The 20,687-nt window shown below is 38.6% G+C and overlaps 1 protein-coding gene and 1 long non-coding RNA gene across 4 annotated transcripts in view; one reads left to right on the top strand and one right to left on the bottom strand.

Moving 5' to 3' along the window:
* The window catches only part of IMMP2L (inner mitochondrial membrane peptidase subunit 2), a 961,484-nt gene that overhangs the window by 277,823 nt on the left and 662,974 nt on the right, over positions 1–20,687 (bottom strand). The gene's annotated exons all lie outside the window — the stretch shown is intronic.
* LOC132345098 (uncharacterized) overlaps positions 1,066–20,687 on the top strand; it is a 44,307-nt gene continuing 24,685 nt past the window's right edge. The window contains exons 1-2 of the long non-coding RNA XR_009494229.1: positions 1,066–1,288; positions 2,939–3,010. This is a non-coding gene — a long non-coding RNA (uncharacterized lncRNA). The remainder of the gene's footprint in view (positions 1,289–2,938; positions 3,011–20,687) is intronic.

Below are 20,687 nucleotides of genomic sequence, written 5' to 3'. Positions count from 1 at the left end.
AGAGTGCTTCCCAGTTTACAAAGCACCTGTACATTAATCATATAGAATGAAGTCTCTTTGTGTTCAGGCTGTTTCTATACAAGTACAGAGTATTATGTGTAGATAGATGATGTGCTTCACTGAGCCTGCACTGAATTGTTCATGCAACAGCTGTAAATCAAGATTGACTTTTTGAACCTAACTTTGCATAATTCAACAAGTTCCTCAACATCTTTTGCCTAAGCAGGCTCATGACTTGCAAGAATCTGCAGAGCTAAATAGCTACCCATGACTGTCTCAAAACAATTCAATGAAAAAGGTTTTGCATTAACAAATCAGGGATTAGTCACTTACTATCTGATTCTTCACTGATCAAGAAGTGACAGAGAAGGTGCCACGCACAAAGATAAATGTCATAGAATGATTGAACTACGGATTTCTTCTAGTTCTCAATAATAAGAATATGACCACAAAAAGAGGTGGTAGATGGTAGAAGATAACTGCTATTAAATACTAGTTTGTCAAGAGACACATTTATCAGAATCTTCATGGGAGATTTAGTCTTAGCTCAGGAGAAGTCACCAGATCTGTAGTTAATGAGTATATTGTGTTTTATCATTTCATTCTATTTAGGACTGAGCAGTGTAAATCAGAAACCCCATTAAGTCAATACATAGTAAATAGGTGTTTCAACACTGCAGAACAATAAAATTTCATTATCATGCTAAAATCTTTACCTCCTTTTCCTCTGTGGTACAATTACTTGGAAAGATGGTGACCAACTCCTGTACCAATGAGATTCCTTCACTGTGTCCTGCTTCTTTTACCTTCTTCTGAAAGCGAAAGTGTTAGTTGCTCAGTCCTGTCCAACTCTTTGCGAGCTCACGGACTGTAGCCTCCTGGGCTCCTCTGTCCATGGGATTTCCCAGGCAAGAATACTGGAGTGGGTTGCCGTTTCCTTCTTCAGGGGATCTTCCTGACCCAGAGATCGAACCTGGGTCTCCTGCATCACAGACAGATTCTACCACCTGAGCCACCAGAGCAGCCCTACCTTCTTCTACCAAGGTCATTATCCTTCCACTGTGACCTGCCCTTGGAAGAGAGCAAACTTTTTGCTATTATCTTTTTCCCCCAGCTCCTGGAATTGGCCCATCCTCAGGCAGCTGGTACCTGAAAACACTTTGTTGACAAGACTCGTGTCATCAAAGGATTGTTATGATATCATCAGAAGGAGAAGAGCAAATGTGAATGTGATGAAGGAGAAGAACAAACGTGATAAAGAACGGTAGATTGACTTAACTGCACCTGGGTGAGCGGACCCAAGATTGGTTTGTTAACACTTACACCACAGTTCATACAGACTCATGAGAGTAGAGACACATTGCTTAGAACACCAGTTGCATAGCAAGACTCAATAACTATTTCCAGAATAATAACACACCCACGCACACACACCCACGCCCACACACACACACACACAGGAAAAGTCTTCTGTGTTTAAGCCCTCTCTGAAACTGCTGCTTAAGAATTTACTTTTTACATGGGCTAAATACTTTTTTACACTCGCTGATGATAGTAGAGAAAATATTTGGTATGTCTACTGTAGCAAAAAAGGGAGGATATGTCACCTACATTTTTCTTATACACATTTTTGAGTACTGTGGTCCTCCCTATGGGAATTTAACCTCAGAATTATAATGTGAGGATGAAAGAGATAATTGAAATAGTGTAAAAAATTTCATGTTGCCTTTCTGGAGAATGTAACAGCATTTTCTAAAATGATGTATTACGACACATGCCCTTGGTAATAAAGGGAATCTGCAAAAATGTTATTTCAGAATATTACATCAGGGAAGAGCTCTAACTCTCCACTTTTGCCACGGGGTTTTTAAGATTGCTGTTACTGTGCTTACTTGAAACATAATCACAAATAAGAAGTGTGTGGAAACGACAGCTCTATTAACTTTATCACGTACAGTTATGTATTCAACACACTTCAAAGTGCTGCTCCCTCGTTTTCATGGTGTGCTCCCTAAAGAAACAGACTTGGAGGGAGGGCGGGGTGGAGGAGACAGAGCTGCAGTACACTTGAACGGCACAGCCAGATACCCGCAGACCGGAGGCGGGTGACGAGGCCCTGATCAAACACTGGGTTCTCTGGCCCACACCGTGCGGAGCAGAGATGAAATAGCTAGACGCACCCCAGGCAGATGACCCAAGAGAAGGTAGAGTTAGGTCCACGAGGCTTGTCTTTGCATAATTTCCACCTCATTTAAAGCCACCCCTCACCCCACCTATTTCTCTCTCTACTCCCAGGTACTTTTCTTTGACAGCGGTAGACACAAAGGGAAGAATTCACAGAATTAAGCCTTCTTGTGATATCAGAAGGGAGAAATTATATGATGCTTTTGTAAAAAGAATGTGCCCTTTTAACACAGGATCTTGAAGATTTTTAAAAAGCTTTCAGTCTGGCTCTATGCTTTTCATCTTTGATGCTAAAATTCCAGGCTCTATGATTATTGGTTCAGGAGATATTTTCAGTCTTCCCTCAAATCTTTCTCTATGGGGTAGGCCCTTGGGCTTTGACTAGATGTAAGGTCGGCCCTGGCTCCAGAGGCTCTTTTTCAATAAAGAGTAAGTACAGATTCTCCCTCCTAAGATTTCTGTTCCTAATTAATGATAAAAACAAATAGAAAAGGAAAAGACAGAAAGTAATGACATATTGATAATGGCATATCCAGTCTGAGTAGCAGTATTGAGCTGAGTGGGCCCCTGTGCTCACATGCACCCAGTCTGCAGGATGGGGTGAAGAGACTCATACAGCAGAGGAGTGCAGCTGAGTTTACATATCTGAGGACAGTTTCAGAGTACCCTAAATTCCAGGAGTGAGTTATAGCCCTGAGATTTAATGGCAAGAGTCTCTGTTGATTGATGCTATTCATTCTAACCCTGATTTCAGACAACTGCTCATACCGGACCATCTTACCTACAAAATGGCAGTATCATTTGGTTCAGCCACATACAACTGAAGGTAAGAATGGGAGTGGGAAGAAAAGGTTCACTTTCAGACTCCTTACACTTTGCAAAGTCAGTTTTGCTCCTATCACCAGTCTCTCATTTGTGGATGTACAAATTCATATTTATTTTTTATTTTACTTTTGGCTGTGCTGGGGTTTAGTTGCTATGTGGGCTTTCTCGAGTTGCAGGGGCAGGGTGGGGGCTACTCTTTAGTTGCAGTGTGTGGGCTTCTCATTGCGGTGGCTTCTCTTGTCATGGAGCACGGGCTCTAGGCATTCAGGCTTCAGCAGTTGCAGGATTTGGGCTCAGCAATTGCAGCTACCCAGCCCTAGAGCACAGACAATCGTTGTGGCACACGGGCTTAGTTCCTCTGAGGCATGTGGGATCTTCCTGGACCAGGGATCGAACTCATGTTTTGGCAGGAAGAGTCTTTACCACTGAGTCACCAGGGAAGCCCAGTACAAAGCCATTTTATACTTTGGCCCATGTCTCGACAGGAAAGAACTTTGATGCTCTCAGAATAACTGGGCCTCTGGCTCCTCCTTCAGTGATTGTTGTCTAAGTGTCAGTTTTACCAACAAGGATGCATACAAAGCCCTGGCTGGTTTCTATAAGAAATCCACAAACACCAAGCATCTGAATTTTAAAAAGCTCTATTGAAAAACTTGGGAACCTTAGGGAGTAGCCTCCTGCCATCTGAATGGTCTTCTTTATCTCACCATCCCCCACCCCCACCATTTCCTGTTCCTTTTCCTGCTCCTGTGGTCTCCCTTGAAAGCCTGCTCCACACCTATCTCCTTGAATGGTATCAATTCAACTCGTCCTGGCTTCTCATCTCCCAATGTCCATGTTTTCATCTGTTAGGTCGATGGCAAAACAATGCAACAGCATCTACTCTCTCAAAATGCAGTTTGGGTTATCAATACATGGTTCAACACACCTTTATAGACTATTCATAGGTGCTAGCAGGTGGGGTACCACATTAAGCAATGGATCCAAAATGCCTCATGGCGGAGAAATTCAGTCTGGTTGGATAGGTAGACATTTCATCAAAAAAGCAACTTGGTCAAGGGACAGAGAATAAGTGCTCTATGACAACACTTTTTTGAGCCAGACTGACTGAGAAAAAAATATGACAGGATATATGTATTTTACTGAAAAGATGCATAGAATAAACTCCTTACTTTAAATGAAACAACAGGAAATCCAAATAGCCCCTCTAAAACGAATTCATATATATATATATATATATATATATATATATACACACACACACACATACACACACACACACTAATTATGACTTACACATTTGAATAAAGTAAATGCTGATAGAATTCTGGTTGAAAAAAATTATTTGTTTTTCTAATGGTCACCTAAGATGAAAAATATCTTTAAAATGCAATACTCAGTTCCCACTAGAAGACGAGATAGCAGAGAGTGATACAGCAGAATGGAGACCTAAATGTTAGATGATTTTATATATGAATCACTTTCCTTAAAGCTATCAGGAAGTCTAAATATACCACTAAATTTAAGCTTCCGATGATACAGATCTTGCAACTGGCACGGAGGTTAACCAAACCACTTCACTCAGGAACACACAAATGACAGGGATTCTTTTATTTGCTCCCGAAGAGCAAAGCTTATACTGCTAGATCCTCTAAGCAAAAGAAATGCTTAGAGAAGGAAGAAAGCTTAGAGGGTTTTGTTTTTTTTTTTTTTTTTCCCCCACCCTGGCCTGGGCACATGTGAGAATCCCCTGGGAAGTTTTTAAAATGCTGGATCCTGGGGCATCACCTCTATCAATTTGGATCTAAATGCTTTGACATAGAATCCAGCATTTTTTTTTTTTAAGTGTCCCAGGTAAGTAAGTTCTTAAGAATTACAGATTCTTGGACTCTATTCCTGAGTGTTTCCAATTCAGTTGATCTGAAATGACTTCTAGGAATCTTGGTTCTAAAACGTGTCCCTAGAACTTTTGTGCTTGGACAGGTTTTAAAAACCACTGATCTAATGCAAAACTGCAGAAACTGGAGTTAGTTGGTTCCAAAATCATAAACCTAGTACAAGTACAGAGGGGTCAAACTATAATGTACTGGGGATCCTTCTGCTGTGGGACAAAGGCTGGCCTAGGGTCCCTGAAGGCCTCATGATTTCCTGGGTTACCCAGAAAGTAATGTTCATAACACTATGAAGTGTGAGTAAACCTCCCCTCCTTGAACTCTCAGCTCTAGAAAGGTACGACTTCTCCATTCCCACATAACGGGAGACAAGTCTATCTCCCCCTCGAAAAGCATGCCCACAGTAAATAGCCAGATAAATAGTCATTAAAGTATATCTCAGTGATTGACTTTAAATAAAGTGTGGGCATTTCACTATACTCATTGCATCAACTAAGAACGATATAGTGGGCTGTCAGGAAAGCTGTCATCTCAAAAGCTAAGTGCAACAAAAGAGATTTTACACAGAAGAGGCCATTGAGAGTTTTGACACTGACACCAGACAGAGGGGAATCCTCTGATGAATTCTGTTGAAAGGTGAAACAGAACTTAACATTATAAACTCAATAGGACAAAATAGTAAAACTACAACATAAACACACCATTGGCCCATAGTATTATTTGGAAGTAAAGGCAATCTAACTTCATAAATATCACAGTGGGGTAATCATCAAAAATGTTATAAATACATAAATATTGTGTAATAATATAGGCAAAGAGAAAAATAAGATTTTACATATGCACACTTGGTGCTTATTCATTAGAAAGAACAGAGACTTCCCTGGCAGTCCAGTAGCTAAGGCTCTGCACTCCCAATGCACAGGGTCCAGTTTCAATCCCTGGTCAGGGAACTAAATCCCATGTGCTGCAACTGAGATCTGGCAGAGCCCAGCCAAAGAAAAAATTCACATAACTACAGTATAACAGAAACACAAGGGTTTTCAGAGATTCAACTGCTCATCAGCCCAACAGATCAAATGACAACTGTGGTGAAGTTTAAGATTTGCAATGAGTATGATCCGACCCAGCTAGACTAAGGGTTAGGGTGTTGAATGACCTAACTACATTAATTCTTTAACTAATAGCTACATAAACATGGGAAAGTCACAAAATTTTCAAGTCTCCATTTCCTCATCTATGACATGAGTGAACTGAACTTGGTCTCAGAAATTCTTTGGTCCAGTTATGCAAATGTATATCACTCTATTTTAGTAATTTATTAAGCAAAGATGACAATCTGCCTGCCAATGCAAGAGACACAAGAGATGCAGGTTCAGTTCCGGGATCAGGAAGATCCCGTGGAGAAGGAAATAGCAACCCACTCCAGTATTCTTGCCTGGAAAATTCCATGGGCAGACTTTAGTCTGGCAGGCTAAAGGCCATAGGGTAGAAAAAGGGTCAGACTTGACTGAGCATACATGTACACGCACAAAGATGACAACATCTTTAGCTGCATTGACCCACTCAGCAGGTGGCCTATAGAAACCTGGAGGAACTCAACTATCAGGAAATGTTTCTGGTGTCCTGAAAGAGAAAGAAAAACCACAAGATAGAATTTAGACTACTAGATGACTCAGGGAAAAGACAGAAGAACATAAGTCTTTCTGACTAACATGCCTATAAGTGGGGTTTTAATCATGACCACATAATATGCTGACAGTGTGCCTCATGAAGGAAGCAGATATGAAAAAAAAAATACTCAGGGGACCAATCATCACTGTTTCCATTCATCTGGCATGACAGAGGAAACCGCTATTAAGGAGAGTTTCATTCAGCACAGTGATAATACTGTCTTTAAAATGGAAATCAGAACCTAGAGTAACAGGATCTTTTTAGGTTGACTGCATCTCTCAGAAGAGTGGTTTGCACATGTCACATCTTCAACACAAGTTAAATATTTCATTTTATCAAGAAACCTACTGGGAGAAACATCCCACCTTCAGAGATTCTACTGATGACAGTATTGTGGATAATACCATATCAAACTGAAGCACCACAAGACAACATACCACACAATGTATGTTGCTCAGTGTAGTTTGTTTTTAAATCTTCATTTATTTGCAGCTATTGTGACTCTCTGGAAAAACTATAGATGGTCTCAAATATCTTCTTATTCTTTGGTGGTTTTCTGAATGAACAGTGCCTCTAATCCTTTTGCTCAACACGAACAAAAGAAATCTTTTCAGTTATGATTAAGTAATGGTGTGAAATTCTTATGATTACATTAATGCATTTAAGTATACAGTTAAAACTTAATTTATTGGTCATACTTCTATTTAGAGAATAAAATAGGACACTTAGTGTTCAATGAGAAACAATGGGTTTCAACTTGTAAATAACTGAAATAAATCCCAATCTGATTTTACTTACTGCATTCCTTCCCAGTGGGCTTAATTTAAACACCTCTACGCTTTGAAAAGTTTCTCCTGTATGCCTTTTTCATTGAGAAGGTAAAATCTATATCTTAAAGTGTTCCTTCATAAAGTCTATGCATAACAGAACACAAAGGAAAATCATAAACTCAATTCAATAATTGAATGCATCTGCAGGTTTCTTAGCGTCCAACAGAGTTGTCAACACATTCTAATTCATTAGGGTTTTTTGTTGCTGTTGTTCCTCCTCCTCCACAGATTTCTGAGTGAACTGTTGAGTTCAAATCTTCTGTTAAAATGGTACAGCTACCCTTTAGTAGTTTAAAAAAAAATCATGTCTTGGTAAAAAGACTTAAGAATAAGTTAAAAAAACACCACTACTGCTGTATTAGTCTTGCTTGGGGGCACAGAATCTGTTGGTGATCAAATATTTTTTTAAAAAAACCGATGGCTTGCTCCGGATTATTTTGGTGGCTCACATGACAAATTCTATTTCCGAAGTATAAATCCACCATTTATTTTCATTGATGAATTACATTTCATTCAAGAGTTAGGTTTCTTGCAATAAATATTAAGATAATGTGGGAAGAGCTTATAATTTTCCAACTGACTGGGAAGCCTTGACATCCAAATGCTGCACTGAAATTGTAGAATAACTCATTAGGAAATATGCAACAGCAGTTTCAAGATTTACAACAAATACATTGGTGGTGTTCTAAAAATTAATATTAAGCTGCCATGCTTGGCTTAATTAGTTTTCTTCTTCATTTACAAAGCATATCTGTCTGGTTTTATGAACTTGGTCTCCAGTCCCCTCTCCTACAAACGTGTTTAATTAAAGTTTAACAGCTGTGTATGCTTTGGAAACAGAATAATGATTTTTCTCCTTTGAACTACTTAATCCTTTCCTAAAATATGATCCTCTTGAATATATATTTAAAAAGCAATGGATGTGTAATCATCTACCACGAGAAAAACACTGACAGCTTAGGGTATAAGCACCATGTATTCAGTGAGTAGGCTGTATTCACTGAGAGAGTAATTTGCAAGCCAGAAAATGCAAGGCCCACGGTAGATCTCTTTCTTCAAAAATGAAATGAGAGCTACACAAAACAACAGAGAAAATTAAATAAATAAGCAGGAGATAAAACATACTATGAAATGGAATATGTATTGGATTTGGCAAAATTTCTGCAATGTATATTGTATGACTCTACACATCCAATACCCAAGAAGTCTGACTAATAAGGTGACACCAGCTATTTTGAATTGTTATCACTTTATCACTACACATGCACGTGTTTATGAAATAATTATATAAGTGTGTGTATAACATAAATTTCTAAAATGAGCAGAATTAAAGGACAAATAGACATGATGAACCTTTGAGCAGTACACCTTAACATGTGAGATTAAAAAATAATAATTATACAAAAATCTGTTCAGCTATCAGTAGCAAATGCCTACAGTTTCACACTATCAGCTTTCTTTCCTTCAAGTGCTCTTACCAACATATGGACCTGACCCCAGTCTAGGGAAGCATCACAAGTATTGTCAGGCCCTTCTAAAAGATGCTTAAAAAGAGTCTGACTTAACCTTGTGTTCAATCGCTCAGTTGTGTCTGACTCTTTGCAACTCCGTGGACTGTAGCCCTCCAGGTTCCTCTGTCCACAGGATTTCCCAGGCAAAAATACCTGAGTGGGTTGCCATTTCCTCCTCCAAGGGATTTTCCTGATCCAGGGATCGAATCTGCATCTCCTGCACCGGCAGGCAGATTCTTTACCATCTGAGCCACCTGACTTAACTGTAGACCCTGCTATTATGCTCTATTTGTGGTGCATATTCAATTCATGTGTGTCGAATAGGCACACTGATCAGAGCAAAGAGAATTCATTTACAAGAGAACTCTAAAGGCGGCTTTAGTAGAGTCTGTTATGGTGAAGAATATATGTTGCCCGCTCCCGAGGAATGGCTGTATACACAGCCCTGCTAAGAACAGGCGTGGCCCTGTGACTCATTTTGGCTAATGACACGTGGGTGGAAATGATATGTGCCTCTTCCTAACAGAAACCTTCAGGTCCATCCTATGGTTGCACCATGCTTTCTTTTCCATCTCCCCTGTGACTCTAAATACCCTGTCAGCCTGTGTCCCTAAGGGAAGGAAATATGGATCAGAGCTTCACACAGCCAATGGCAAACCGAGTGAGAAAAAAAAAAAAAAAAACTTCTATTACAATAAACTGTTGAGATTTGGAGGTAGTTTTGTTATCACTGGGTAAGTCAGCATAAGATGACTGACACAGGGCCTGTGTAAGCCTTTTCAATAATGAACAGGCACATCCTCATACCCCTTGCTAGGCAGGGACAGGCCCCTGCGGCACTGATGCTGCTGGAGAGAGTAAAGGAAAACAGATGGCTGGGATTCATGTTCCTCACCATTTGCTTTCCTTAACCTTCAGCAACATGAAAAACTAATGTTCAGCAATTTAGAGAGCTTGCATTTTTAAAGATAAAGGGTTGGGATTGATGCTAATTGGACTGAGCTGAAAAATTCCCAGAATAAATAGAATCATTTCACAGAGCAAGATGCAGGACTGAAGTTTTATAAATATTGCACAGAGCCTTCTGTAGTCATTACGTATGACAAATCCTTATTGAGAATGTGTCTTAAGGCACTCGATTTCGTAAGACTGGACTCTGCTAGATGCTGGGCTCCAGGAATGACACGTTGCCCTTGACTTCAGGGAGTTCACAGGCAGAAAGAAACATGTTCAAATGAATGTAATACAATTAGATGAATTTTACACATGTCGGATCAATAAAGTACTATGGCAAGAAAGAAGAGGACAGTCATTTCTGTCAGAGAAAGGGTACAGGATTTCATTAAATGGATCGAGGATGGAGAAGGGTCTGCTGAGCACAGGAGATTATGTGAGCATATGAAGAGAAGTATCGCAATTTTTAAAAGTTTGGAATAGTACAGCTTTAGCACACAGTGTGTGTGTGTGTGTGTGTGTGTGTGTGTGTGTGTGTGTGTGTATGCTTATAGAGCCATCCTCTTCCTCTTAACTGTTCCAGAGTGTTTCATTTCATGACTGTACCATCACAACCTTAACTCTACTGATGTGCATGTGGAAGGCTATAGTCCTTTGCTGTTATAAACAATGATGCCTTGGACACACTCCTTTCCACTCAAGTGCAAGTCCACCTCCAGATGAATTCCTAGAAGTAGAGTAGAAGTTACCCAGACAAAAATAAAACAAAGGGAACAAGACCAAAGGCAGGGTGCTTTCTGCAAAGGCAATGGTCTGTGAAAAGGTGTCTAATTGCCAAGAAACCTCAAACTACCAGGGTGGTTAGAACATACTGGAGAGAATGCAGCTGGAGAGACACTAACAGATCATCAGGTCATGAGGGGGCAGTCAAGCTGTGCTCCTGAGTGTGGGAGTCATAGCAAGACTTTGTTGTTCTGTTGCTAAGTTGTGTCTGACTCTTTGCAACGCCATGGACTGCACCCCGCCTGGCTTCCCTGTCCTTCACCATCTCCCGGAGTTTGCTCAAACTCATGTCCATTGAGTCAGTGATGCCATCCAACCATCTCATCTTCTGTCATCCCCTTCTCCTCCTCCTTTCAATCTTTCCCAGCATCAGGGTCTTTTCCAAAAATGAGTTGGCTCTTCACAAGACTAACATTTTAATAAAATCATCCCGGTGGAAGTGTGGGGGGTGAATGCTGCTGCTGCTAAGTTGCTTCAGTCGTGTCCGACTCTGTGCGACCCCATGGACTGCAGCCTACCAGGCTTCTCCGTCCATGGGATTCTCCAGGCAAGAACACTGGAGTGGGTTGCCATTTCCTTCTCCAATGCATGAAAGCGGAAAGTGAAAGTGAAGTCGCTCAGTCGTGTCCGACTCTTAGCGACCCCATGGACTGCAGCCTACCAGGCTCCTCCATCCATGGGATTTTCCGGGCAACAGTACTGGAGTGGGGTGCCATTGCCTTCTCTGTGGGGGGTGAATAGGCAAGGCTAAAATAAGGTAATCAGGATACAGGTGCAGTTATCTGGCATGGGTGGGGGGACAAAGGCCTAGTAACCCATCCTTTAGACACAATCAAAGAAGGTTCTCCCTTGCTTGTCTCCTGTGCTTTTCCCTTTTGAGCACATCCAAGGTCAATGTCTCAGATGCCTCAGCATAAAGCAACAGCTGTAGGGAATGATGGGCACTGGGATCCACCCCTCCACCCTGGGAGGGGGAAAGATTCTTCCAGTGCTAGTAAGTCTACAAAAGTTAGGTATGGACTGAATCCTTCTTTCCTACAAAAATTATCTAGTATAGAATTTAAGAGCTAGAATATATGCCAAAAATCATTTGGTCTTATTTAGTCCAAGAATCCTCAAATGTATTTAAGTCATTTTCATCTTCCTAAAGGTTGAAATCCTACAGAAAGCATTACAAATAAAGGGGGAGTGAGTTCCTAAAACCTGACACTGATGTTATCATCTGGAGAGCACTCTTTGAGAAACATTCTATTAGAAAATTGCCATTCTCCATATGGTAACCGTGTTACCTATAGAATGTACCTAGATATATGTATGTTGTTGTTCAGTCACTAAGTCATGTCCAACTCTTTGCAACCCCATGGACTGCAACACGTCAGGCTTCCCTGGCCTTCACCATCTCTCAGAGTTCGCTCAAATTCATGTTGACTGAGTCAGTGATGCCCTCCAACTATCTCATCCTGTCACCCCCTTCTCCTCCTGCTCTCAATCTTTCCCAGAATCAGGGTATTTTCCAGTGAGTTGGCTCTTCACATCAGGTGGCCAAAATATTGGAGCTGGAGCTTCAGCATCAGTCCTTCCAATGTTGATTTCCATGTTGTCCAAGGGACTCTGAAGAGACTTCTCTAGCACTACAGTTAGAAAGCATTAATTCTTTGGTGCTCAGCCATTTTGATGGGTCAACTCTGACATCTGTACATGACTACTGGAAAAACTATAGCCTCGACTATTAGGATTTTTATTGGCAAAGTGATGTCTCTGCTTTTTAATATGTTGTCTAGGTTTGCCATAGCTTTTCTTTCTATTTTTTTCCCATCTATTTGCCATGAAATGATAGGACCAGATGCCATGATCTTAGTTTTTTGAATGCTGAATTTTAAGTCAGCTTTTTCACTCTCTTCTTTCACCTTCATCAAGAAGCTCTTTAGTTCCTCTTCGCTTTTTGCCAGTCAGTTCAGTTCAGTTCAGTCATTCAGTTGTGTCTGACTCTTTGCAACTCCATGAACCGCAGCATGCCAGGCCTCCCTGTCCATCACCAACTCCCGGAGATTAGCCAAACTGATGTCCATTGAGTCGGTGATGCCATCCAACCATCTCTTCCTCTGTAGTCCCCTTCTCCTCCTGCCCTCAATCTTTCCCAGAATCAGGGTCTCTTCAAATGAGTCAGCCCTTCACATGATGTGGCCAAAGTATTGGAGTTTCTGCTTCAACATCAGTCCTTCCAATGAACACCCAGGACTGATCTCCCTTAGGATGGACAGGCTGGATCTCCTTGCAGTCCAAGGGACTCTCAAGGGTCTTCTCCAACACCACAGTTCAAAAGCATCAATTCTTTGGTGCTCAGCCTTCTTCACAGTCCAACTCTCACATCCATACATGACTACTGGAAAAACCATAGCCTTGACTAGAAGGACCTTTGTTGGCAAAGTCAAGTCTCTGCTTTTTAATATGCTGTCTAGGCTGGTCATAACCTTCCTTCCAAAGAGTAAGCATCTCTTAATTTCATGGCTTCAATCACCATCCACAGTGATCTTGGAGCCCCAAAAAATAAAGTCAGCCACTGTTTCCCCATCTATTTCCCATGAACTAATGGGACCAGATGCCATGATCTTAGTTTTCTGAATGTTGAGCTTTAAGCCAACCTTTTCACTCTCATCTTTCACTTTCATCAAGAGGCTCTTTAGTGCTTCTTCACTTTCTGTCATAAGAGTGGTGTCATCTGCATACCTGAGTTTATTTATATTTCTCCCTGCAATCTTGATTCCAGCTTGTGCTTCATCCAGCCCAGTGTTTCTCATGATGTACTCTGCATGTAAGTTAAATAAGCAGGGTGACAATATACAGCCTTGACGTACTCCTTTCCCAATTTTGAGCTAGTCCATTGTTCTATGTCTGGGTCTGTGGCTTCTTGATCTGAATACAGGTTTCTCAGGTTCTCTCAGGAGGCAAGCAAAGTGATATAGTATTTCCATCTCTTTAAGAATTTTCCAGAGTTTGTTGTAGTCTACAGAGTTAAAGGCTTTAGTGTAGACAATGAAGCAGCAGTAGATTTTTTTTTTTTTCTGGAATTCCCTTGCTTTTTACTATGATCCAATGGATGTTAGCAATTTGATCTCTGTTTCCTCTGCCTTTTCTAAACCCAGCCTGTACATCAGAAAGTTCTCAGTTCACATACTGTTGAAGCCTAGCCTGAAGGATTTTGAGCATTACCTTGCTAGCGTGTGAAGTGAGAGCACTTGTGCGGTAGTGTGACATGTGTATGTGCTATGAGCTGTGCTAAGATGCTTCAGGCATGTCTGACTCTTTGTGACTCAATGGACTGTAGCCCACAAGGTTCCCCTGTACCTGGGATTCTCCAGGCAAGAATACTGAAGTGGATTGCTGAGCCCTTCTCCAGGGGACGTTCCTGACTCAGGGATTGAACCTGCATCTCTTACGTCTCCTGCATTAGTAGGTGGTTCTTTACCACTACCACCACCTCTTCTACAAAACCATGTTTCTAGATTTTTAAAACTTTAAAATATTGAAGAAACATTTTGTAAACTTTAGAGTGAACTCTCATTTCTCTGTATTTGTTAAACTCATAGATTAGCATTTTTGCACCAACTACTCACAGTAGACAAATGTGTAAAATTATTTCAGAGAATTCAATTTCTAAAGTTCTATTTTGGGACTTATAATTGTCAAAAATAAGATGAAATGACTTAAAAAGACTTACGTCCTTAAATTATCTATGAGAATGAATTAAACTAAATGGCAAATGAAATGTTTGATCTAAATATGACAAGGAGCTAACATACATAAAATATTCAAACTGAGAAGAAAACTAATACCTTTGTGAAATGAACAATTCTGGTAAAGACAGCTCTTAGAAAAAGAAATTAAAGGTTAATAATTACATAAAATTATATCCTAATTAGCAATAATAATACAAATGAAAACAGCGATAACATTTTTTCACCTTTTTTGGTAGTAAAGACTAAAATTATGTTAATACTGCTGACTCAAGGCATAGTGAAATTTTCATACCTCGTTAGTGTGAGAATGTGAAAAGTGAAACTTTCATACAAATTTTGTTATCATATCCTCCTTGCCCTCCTCTACATTATTACTAAGGGTGTTGCAAGTTTTAATAAAAAAAAGCATTATTTTTTGAAAGTCCTATGAGAATACTAGAGTTCAGAAACATTATAAAGTTAGGAGTCATTTCAATTACCATCATGCAGTAAGCATACTCTTGATTTTAATGATAGTTGTATTAGATTTAGAATTCAGGCTTGATTTACATAATCCCCCAAAGATTTCCCAGAAATCCATTAAAGGTCACCTTAGTTTCCCGTATATATACCAAATTCTAATCCGCTCATTTGCTCCCACTTCTATTATCTTATTCCATGCTTTTGTAAACCTTACTGCTTATTATGGTTTCATCTCAAATAGAAAATCTTTCAGTTTGGCTTTCCATCCTACTAAACTCCATCCCAGTATGTATTACTTGCTCCTCTTCATGTTAGAGTAAAAGATTAAATAGTCATTTACTTTTTGATGTATGTAAAATTGAAATTTGGACTCCAGAAATGTTCCTTGGAATTATCAATACACCTGGAGGTTCAGCAGTGTGAGACTCACTGTTTATCACTGCCTGCTCCAGGCTGCATATTAAAATCAGGAATCACACAATAGTCAGGGTGTAGAATTTATTTCTGTAATAAACAAAGTAGAAAATCTCTTGGGTTCCCAGGTGACCAGTTGTGGAAGCCTGAAGTTAATGACTTGCTATTCATCATAAACCAAACCTAAAACTTTCATCATACAATTTCCTCTTCTGAAAGAAAATAACAATTGTCAGTCCCTTAATAATGAAGAAATTTTTAATTATTTTTACTCTGATTCTCATTTGAATCATAACAAGGATGATCAATTTCAAAATCTTATTAGTTCTGCTAGCCTGAACCATTCAGATTCTTATGTAGGATCACTTTCCAGGAGGGAAAAAAAAAAAAAAAAAACAGAAGATTCCTTTTATAACAAGCAATTTACAATTAATATTTATGTTAACAAATATTTTCAAGTTGTATAAAACTGTGTAGACTTTAATTTCAAAATCGACATTTTAAGTATGGGAATAATTACTGCTTGTACCTAAGATGCTATTGTATACATAAGTGCCTATCATAATGACTTAGATAACATTTGAATATTTTCATTACACAGCGAAATAAATTGAGGAATAAAATTACTTAAAGGAACAGAACCTCTAGGTTATATCAGCTCCTTCCTCTCTGGACTCTCAGTTTAATCCAGCATAGGCAGATTGAGCTAAAATAAAAGCCTCAGGTACACCTGTGGCGGATTCATTTCGATATTTGGCAAAACTAATACAATATTGTAAAGTTTAAAAATAAAATAAAATTTAAAAAAATAAATACATAAAAGCCAAAAGATAGCTGGACTTCTATGCTGGGCTTCTAAGAGGAGACAAAAATAGGATGAGGGTAATATTTGGATACTGAATTTTTCCAAGTGCAGGGCTGTTCCTTTTGTATTAAAAGAAACTATTTGGGCAATACAATTTATACTACTCTTTTATGAGCATTGTGACTGCTCCCCAGTAAAGATGGTTTGCAGGGTTCTTATAGGATAATAACTTTTCCCCATCCAGATCAAGACAAATATCTTCATTGTCCAGGTGCACTCATGCGACTTCTAGCAATTCAGCAAAGATCTCGGAAGAGCAGCTCAGTATTTTCTCTCCTACTGTCCTTTGATTCAACTAACATATAACCAAAGAACCCATGGATTTTAGGCTAATTCTTCTCTTCTATTTAAAGTATTGGCCAAGACTAGAAGTAAGTTTTGTAATTTTTATTGATTTCCAAGTTATGAGAATAAAAGTAGGCAACACAGACCAAGGATTGGCGAACTATGACCTATGGGCCAAATCTAGGCCAACATCTGTGTTTGTGAATAGATTTTTATTACAGCATTCATTTTGTGGATCATTGAGAGTTGTTTTCTTGGTACAATATCAGTGTTGAGTACTTTTGACAGAGACAGTGTGGCTTGCAAAGCCAAAACTATTATGGGCCTTTGACAGAGAAAGTATACTGATACCTACTATAGTACAATAAGAAACAAATATCAAAATTATGAAATATCTTGCCAACAGGTAACAGTGTACAAAAAAAAAAGCAGGTCAAGATCCTAAAGATAAGGTATAAGATGAAGTCTTTCAGTCGTATAGCCAACCTGGGAGTACGTGAATGGAAAGTTTTAAAAGTGATTTTTCTTCCAACTCTTGGATTCACAAAATATGGTGCTATATCTTAGTCTAGCAGCACAATCAAATTATTTCAACAAAGATAAAAAAAACAATAAATCTAAAATGGGCAAGACATTCTTCTAAGCATTGGTTTAGCTCTGCGCTAATCAAATTATATCTATTATTTCATGTAGAAAGTTAAATCACATTACATTTTGATAGCATGTTAAAACTCATAAGAGAGGATTAGTACATACACTAATTTACCTCATTTGGTCTTCACAATAACCCTGGAAATAGGTTTTTTTGAAAAACCAAAACTCAGAGAAGTCAATAACTTTCCCAAGGTTACACAGCTTGGAAGAAAACAGAGCTGCCATTGGATCTCTTATCATTTTAGTTCGAGTGTAACATTCTTTCCACTTTATCATGCGACCTCTATGGTTTTTAGGCATTTTAAAGACACTTTGAGATGAAAAAAATTAATAAAAACTTTAGAGCATCCACAACTAATTAAATCAACATATCAAACACATCTGCTTCCTACATGAAATTCTTCCTGCAAACATTTTAAAAGAGAAACCATGGTCAAAGTTAAGTTTAAACAAGGTTAGCTGAAATCTCACAAAAATAGAAGAGCTACCCATTCCATAATTATTAAGTAATTATCCAGGTCGAAATATTCTTGAATCTTCCTGGCATGCTTCTTAAGCTTAGTTAAAAAGGTATTTTAAGACAATCTTTTTAGTTTCCTACTGAGATAATTATACTTATATGTCTTTTCAAAATATTTGACAGACTTATATTATTGTGAGCAAAGGAAAAAAAAAATCAATATTTCGTTCAAAGAAGTGTACAAAAGTTAGCATTTCTCTCTATTTTAACTGGGAGTCCACAACTTCAGAAAGTAATACTCCTAAGAAATGTAATTAAGCTAGCAGCAAAGAAGGCTAATACACTGATCACTGATAACTCCAGCCAGCTTTAAATGTGATACACTTCCTGTTAGGAAGAATCAGATTTCAGAAGAGCACTTCACATAACCTACCTGTACTGGGTAACTGGATGAGGCTAATGGCAGAAATGAGGAGCAAAGTCCCAAAGCCAGCTCAAGTAGAGAGAACAGGAGCTTAGTGCAAAGCATAGTTAGAAACTGACTACTGTCTTCGAGAGAGAAGCAAGGAGATGTGGACTAGGATGGAGCCACATCACAGCATCCTGCTAGGCTTCCTGGAGCTTCCCAGGTGGCACTAGTGGTAAAGAATCTGCTGCCAGTGCAGGAGAGGTAAGAGACTTGGGTTCGATCCCCTGGAGGAGGGCATGGTAACCCTCTCCAGGATTCTTGCCTAGAGAATCCCATGGACAGAAGAGCCTGGAGGGCTACAGTCCATAGAGTTGCAAAGAGCCAGACACGACTGAAACAACTTACCACAAGCTAAGCCAATGGGTTTCCTACCTGAAATACCGCAGTTATTTCAGTCCATGGACTTCCTGGAGAGGACATGATGGTGCTAATATTTCCTTTTAGATATGGTGAGTTTAATTTGAAGAGTATTAAATAATTAGAATATTAGTTAATATTTATTTTCATGTTCTTGCCTTTAATTTTCTATAAATGGTTTTCTCTAGATCATAAATCACAGCTACTGTACATTACTCCTGGGACTATTACTTATTACTTAGGCCTTATTAAATAAGCAATTCTGGAATTGCCATGTTTACAAATACCTACACAGTGTAGACATATGAGTATACTAGTAGAACATAAATGTACCTTAGTATATACACATTAGGAAACATATACTTACAGAGCTATCTCAAGTGTATATTTTTCTTTATGGAGTATTTAGGGAGAAACTTCTGCTATAAGATAAATATTTTTCAAATTATTTCATTCTCCTACTGTGTAACACAGATTAGAAAGATATATACCAGACAAACCTCTGTAAGGCTAATAAGCAAAAAGGGGCCTTTTCTTTTTACTTTATATGCCCAGTATTGTTTGAATTTTTTGTACTAACCCTGTATTACTTTCACAATTAAGGAAGAGGCTGGAAATGTCCTGTTCATCTTAATCTTCAACCTAAAAGTTGTCTCTAACACAGCCCAGCTCCTCAGGTCAACCACATGCCTTCCCTCCAATATTCCAGGGGCCTTGCCACATCTCCCTGGTGGCAATTCTTTTATTACATTGTTTTGTCTTTTTGCTGATTTTGTTGTTTTCAGACCAAACTATAAGTTTAGAAGGCAAAGACTACCTATGACTTTTTATAACCTCAGAATCCTGCAGTGTCTAGAACACTGTAAATACCCATGCACTCAATAAATGATTAAATCATGATACCTACTAATGATATCCGATATTTATTGAACACATACTTATGTGCCAAGCATTGTGCTAACCACATTATATTCACTACTGAATATAATCCTTAAGAAAACTCTATGGAGTATGTATTATTATAATTTCTATTTTAAAGACAGACGAAAGAATTAAGTTTAGAGAATTAAGTAATTCGGCAAAGTAAAACATTAAGAGGTAAAGCTGGGATATGAATCAAGGAAGACTGAATTCAGAGTCTGTATTCATAACCTCTACACCACAGAAGATGAATAAATGAATGACTATGCATGAATGAACAAATATGGAACAGTTTCATGTCTAAAGAAGATTCCTATTCAAGAGACAGGACATTTTCTAAGATAGAAAATGAAACCAGAGAATCTCTGATGGGGAGTGGAGAGAATACCACAAAAATAATATTATTATGGTATGTTAGTAATACCATAATAATACTTAGCAACTGAACAACAACAAATAATAATATAAATCTTCCTACAATTCTAAATTGATCACAGAAGTAATCTGAACTTTAAAAAAAAAAACAAGGTCAACATTTCTACATAGAAACTTAAGGTAACTATCTCTCTGATGTTTAGAAAGAAATACCTATTGCTAAGGCATAGAGTTTTTATTAGCAATTTCCATTTTTATTCACAGATATAGCAGTAGTGTGACAAATAATCATCTACAACTATATAAAAGAAATAAATATTTCCAAAACGGTATGAGTTACCTATCAATCCCTAATTCTTTAATAAAGAAGACTTAAAATTCTCTAGCAAGAAGAAGGTAAAAATGTCCAGAATATATTAATAACTTCCCAGGTTCACATTGGAGGGAAGCTGATGATTTTTCACAAATACCTCTAATTTAGTGGTAACTGAACTCTTGGGCAGTCTTTGAAACACATATTTTCATTATTCAAACTCTTAGCTATTAACTAACAGCACTGGTTAGACTCTAAGTACTAAGCATAGATGTGCCATGCTATTTTGCTTTGGAAAAGTTAGTGTTCAAATTAAACCAAGCTAAAGGGCCTTAGAGCTTTCTGAAAACTTTCTGTTCAATTTCCCAACAGCTAGGGCCCAGTGTGTAAACATGCTGCTGTCCTCAGCAGCAACCATCTATCTCATTCCCATTTGAAAATTATAAAATAAACTGTTGTTTTCCATACTCATAGAAAACAATGCCTTCACCAATCTTTATCAGGGTTCTGGACACAGGCTTCTTTACAAGTTCCTTTTTCATTCTATCCTTCCTTTTAGGACATGAATTCCTAATCTACCAAAAATGCCATAAACTAATGTATGGTCTTCAAAGAGAGCCATATAGACACATCATATGCATTTGTGCTTAGTCACTCAGTTGTGTCTGACTCTTTGTGACCCCATGGACTGTAGCCCGCCAGGCTTCCTCTGGCCATAGGATTTC

Source organism: Bos taurus, chromosome 4 (assembly GCF_002263795.3).
Source record: "Bos taurus isolate L1 Dominette 01449 registration number 42190680 breed Hereford chromosome 4, ARS-UCD2.0, whole genome shotgun sequence".
Taxonomy (NCBI): domain Eukaryota; kingdom Metazoa; phylum Chordata; class Mammalia; order Artiodactyla; family Bovidae; genus Bos; species Bos taurus.
This window is presented reverse-complemented; position numbering and strand designations above follow the sequence as displayed.